This window comes from Camelina sativa, chromosome 6 (assembly GCF_030686135.1).
Source record: "Camelina sativa cultivar CO46 ecotype springtype chromosome 6, ASM3068613v1".
Classification (NCBI taxonomy): Eukaryota; Viridiplantae; Streptophyta; class Magnoliopsida; order Brassicales; family Brassicaceae; genus Camelina; species Camelina sativa.
The window spans coordinates 10,565,762-10,570,880 of NC_141885.1; the positions used below are offsets into that span (position 1 = coordinate 10,565,762).

The 5,119-nt window shown below is 42.9% G+C and overlaps 1 non-coding gene across 1 annotated transcript; it reads right to left on the reverse strand.

Moving 5' to 3' along the window:
* Window positions 1-1,849: 1,849 nt before the first annotated feature.
* On the reverse strand, window positions 1,850-1,956 carry LOC147942410 (small nucleolar RNA R71). Its single transcript, XR_015560514.1, has one exon. It is a non-coding gene; the product is annotated as a small nucleolar RNA R71 (small nucleolar RNA).
* Window positions 1,957-5,119: the final 3,163 nt, after the last annotated feature.

A 5,119-nucleotide genomic window follows, 5' to 3' on the forward strand; every position in this document is an offset into this window, starting at 1 on the left:
TTGAGGATGGGTTAGGCTGGGTTGATCTTGTGGTTTGTTTGATTTGGTCAAGCTTGATTGTTGTAGATCTCTTCTAGGCTAGATGATCTTAATGCTGATCCTATATCTGAGAGGGTAGGGTTTGATTTCAAGCATCTTAGCATCACACCAATGTCTAAGGAGCATAGATAAGGCTAGATCTAGAGCTTACTATTAGGCTTGCTAAGAGATTAGGAGTCTTGTTTGGTTTGAGATGTATTGCTTAATGCCTGCTTGTGTAGATTCTTTTCTTTGTGAGAACAAGTCTAGAATTGCATAGGTTTGATTGTTTCTTGCCATGAGAGTGGATTAAACATGTATTAGAATAGTATGTCTAGAGATCAGCTCAATGTTTGCTTGAGATTTTTTGACCAAGTTAGATAACCACAATGATTAGCTCAGCCCATGAATCCCTCCTCAAGGCCTTCTTTGTTTATTGAAATCCTAGTCTAAATATCATTGCTTGTTTGTTGTTTGATTGGTTTTAGCTTTGCTCTGTTTTTCTTGTGTTGCTCTGTTTTCACGTTTAAGTCTAGCTCGACCACCCACTCGACCTACACTCGGTCGAGTGCTGCTCGAGTTCATCCCCAGAACTTGTGTTTTTGATTTGTAATTGTCTTGTTTCATTCCTGTTTCATTTTCATTGCATTCACGTAGTTTCCTGTTCATTACTTGTCTTGCATTAGTTCATTAGCATAGTTTCTATCTTTGTTCTAGTTTCATTATAGCTTCAAGTTGTTTGTTCTGTTTGCATTTAGTATCCTGTTCTAGTTGTTTTTACCTTCTGCATTTCATATCTCATTTTAGGATTGTTAGTGACAAACAATCTTTACAATTGGCTTGACTTAGACTCATATGCACATCTTAATTGTTCACAATCACTCAGATAGGATTGACACCTCTTATACTGCAACTGCATAAGGGGAATTGAAACACCCTGACTTCTATTCATTCCATACATCATCATTCCATACATCATTCATTCATACACCACAAAGAAAGTCAGTTTCAATTTGGTGTCGTTGCCCATTTGAGTGTGTTTTGTAACATTTAGGATCAATATTAGTCTAAGATTAAGTTCGTTTTAAACACTTGTGAAGTTACTGAACTCGAATCTTCCTTTGCTTGGCTGTTTTGTGTTTCAGGTACCCACTCGACCACCTACTCGACCACCACTCGACCGAGCTGTGATCGAGCACTTGATCGAGCCAGAAACCGGATCAAATTAGCCATTACTTCCCAGTCGACTCGACCACCCACTCGAGCCTGCGCTCGACCGTGTACCTGTTCGAGTCCGTAGTAGAGTTTGTTGATGCACACAATGTCAAAAGGCAAAGATAGTCTTCAACAGCCTATTGACAACATCCACAGGCTACAAAAGGGTTTGAGACATAAGCAAGGAAGAGTAGTTCAACAACAACAAGGTCAAGACATCATGGAGCAACAAGCTATCCATGAGCAAAGACCAAGGCACATTGGTGCAGGAGATGCACCCAATACTCACAACCAAAGGGCTGGAATTGTGCCACCTTCAGTAGCAAACAATAACTTTGAGATCAAGAGTGGATTGATCTCAATGATACAAGCAAAGAAGTTTCATGGGTTGCCAATGGAGGATCCACTAGATCACCTTGATGAGTTTGACAAAATATGTGGACTCACTAAGATCAATGGAGTGAGTGAAGATGGATTCAAATTAAGACTCTTCCCATTTTCTCTTGGAGACAAAGCTCACCTTTGGGAGAGGACTCTACCTACTGGAGCTATCACCACATGGGATGCATGCAAGAAAGCTTTTCTGGCCAAGTTCTTCTCCAATGCAATGACTGCTAGGCTGAGGAATGAGATTTCTGGGTTTGCTCAAAGGAATAATGAGAGCTTTTGTGAAGCTTGGGAGAGGTTTAAAGGATTCCAAACTCAGTGTCCTCACCATGGTTTCAGCAATGAGTCACTTCTAAGCACCTTGTATAGAGGAGTGCTTCCCAAGATAAGAATGCTTCTTGACACAACCTCTAATGGCAACTTCCTCAACAAGAATGTGGAAGAAGGATGGGAGTTAGTTGAGAATCTTGCTCAATCTGATGGCAATTATAATGAGGACTATGATAGGACCATAAGGAGCTCCTCAACTGATCAAGAGGACAAGTATAAGAAGGATTTGAAGATGGTCAATGAGAAGCTTGACAAGATCCTCCTCAGCCAATCCAAGTCCATTCACTTCATAGGTGAAGAGGAAGCTCCAGTTCAAGAGGGGGAGCCTGAATTTGCTAAGTTGTGCTACATGCAGAATCAGGGAGGATTCAAAGGCTACAACCAAGGAGGTTTCAAGAACAACAATCTCTCTTATAGGAGCACCAATGTGGCCAACGACCAAGACCAGGTCTATCCACCTCCTCAACCTCAACAGCAACAAAACTACATCCCCAAGCAGCAACACCAAGTGTTCCAGCCCCAATTGTGTCCCCCACCAGGGTTTCAGACTAACCAAGGCCAGGAACAAGACTTAAGAGCAATGATGCAACAGTTGTTGATTGGGCAAACACAGGGCAAGATTGAGGAAGCCAAGCAGTTTGCTGAGTTGAATCAAAGGCTCACATCACAGTACAATGGTCTGAACATGAAGTTTGAAGGTCTCAACTCCAGAATGAAGTATATGGAGAGTAACATTGCCTCAACTTCAGCTCCTAAACCCAACCAACTCCCTGGAAAAGCTGTTCAAAATCCAAGGGAGTTCACTGCAAAAGCCATTCATATCTCTGATGGGGAAGTCACTGAGGACAGTGAAGTCCAAGTTTGGGGGAACTCATTAGTTACTGAAGCCCCAAGTGACGTTTGTGCAAAGCAACTGGAGTCCGGCATCTGTCTCGACCAAGTACTCGAACAGCCACTCGATCGAGCGCATGCTCGAGTGGTCGATCGAGTTGCAGACTCAGAAGCTGTCAAGCCTGCTAAGTACACTCCTCCTGCTTACAAGCCACCTCTTCCATTCCCAGGACGTTTCAAAGCACAAAAGATTAAGGAGCTTAGGGAAATCATTGAGAGAAAGGAGATGATGGCTAAGCAACAAGAGGAAGAGAAGGCTTTGAAGGAAGTGGTTGTGATTGAAGAAGCTGTGGTTGAGGAAGTGTTGGCCATACAAGAGATCACCATTGCTTACCAAGAAGAAGAGAGAGGACCTGCCTTGGAACAGTATGATCCATATCCTCTCTACAAAGACTTTTTGCTTGATTTATCAAAGAAGAAGGCTGAACCTCAAGATGAGAAGGATCTTGAGGACCTTGGAGGAGTTATCATTCCAATCAAGCTTAAGGATCCAGGTCCATTCTATCTGCCTTGCACACTTAGGTATCTTCACTACAACCAATGCCTTTGTGACTTGGGAGCTTCAACAAGTGTGATGCCATACTCCATAGCACAAAAGCTTGGGAGAACTGATTTCAAGTCCACCAACCTTCATATATGTTTAGCTGATGGGTCAAACAAAGAAATAGTTGGAAGGTTGGAGAATGTCCCAGTCAAGATAGGGAAGGCAAGGGTTCACACTGATTTTGTGGTGTTGGAGATGGACAAGGAACCTGAAGATCCAATCATTCTTGGAAGGCCATTCCTAGCCACTGTTGGAGCAGTTATTGATGTCAAAGAGGGTCTTGTGACCTTGAACATTGCTGAAGATATAGCCATGAAGTTCAACATCCATAACCCAACCAACCTTCCTACCATTGATGATCAACCTTTTACTATCAAGGACAAAGGAGGTCAAGAAGGTTCAAGTGGTGAAGCAACTCCAAAGGCTAAGCTCTCCTTTCAAGATGATTCTGTGGAAAAGCTTAAGAGGTCAGTTCAAGAGCTGACTAGTATGGTTGAGGATCTTCAAGTTAAGCTGAACAAGAGGTCCTTAAGGAAGGCAAGACCAAAGCTCAAAATCAAGAAGAAACATGGTTTGTGTGTTAAGGGTGAGGTGATCAAGGATCAACTTCACAGTGATCAAGAGGTTCCAGGGAGGATTTCATCACCTCCTTGGTATCTAAACCAAGTCTAAAAAGGACACCAAAGTCAAGCTTAGTGACTTTAAACAAGCTCACTAGGGAGGAAGTCCCTAAGGTATCCTTTGTAAATATGGTTTATTTTCCTTGTAGTTTTGATATGTTTTCTTTTTTGTTTGTGTTGGACAGGCCTTTAGGTGAGAATGTAGTTGGGTAAGGAGGGAATTAGACTTGGAGAAGGAGACTCGCAAGCCCACTCGACCTACCCACGAGAGGTACTCGACCGAGCTGGAAAGGAATTGAGGCCCATTTGATCTTCAAATCACTAGAACGATCGAGTGGAGGGAAGAACAAGAAGAAAAATTTTGAAATTTCAAAATTTGGTCAAGGTGCTCGACCGTGTACAATCGAGTGTGGGGTCGAGTGGCAGCAAAAAGCAGGTCAAAGATTCCCATTTCAAATTTGAATGGTATGGACGCTCCACCCTTGTCTCTTTGTCCCCTTAGCTTCTTTATATAGACCTTGCACGAAACTATGCCTCTCACATTCTCTCATTTGCTCAAAACCATTGAATTCAAGTTTTAAAGTCTCTCTCTTAGCCTATCTTTTGCTCAAGCTTAGTTCTTTCAAGTTTTTGGTTTACTAACCTATTAACTTTGAGCTTTGAGTCTATTCCCTTCAGTTCTATTTGAAAAAAATGTCTTCAAGAATCACTAGGAAGTCTCAACAAACCACTGCAACCTCCATGGAACATCATGATGCTAGCCTTGAATCAAGAGGACAAGCTGGAAGGACCACTCGACGCCCCACTCGATCATGCACTCGACCGAGTGGTGGTTCGAGCAGCCGGTCGAGCCAGATGCCGCGTCCAAGGGGAGAGAGAGTTGAGGAAGATCCTGAGAGGACTGAGAGTGAGGAGGAAAGAGAGTCAACTCTCAATGAGTTCATGAGGAGACACAAGGCCAAAGGGAAGAGGCCAGCAGTTGAGGTTGAACAAGAGGAGAGTGAGAATGAGAGTGAGGAAGAAAGTGAAAAAGAAGAGATAGAAGATGATGGAGAAGCTGAGTCCTGTGGGTTGTCAAAGAGGCAACTCTATGATGCTTTCATGAGAATGGAGT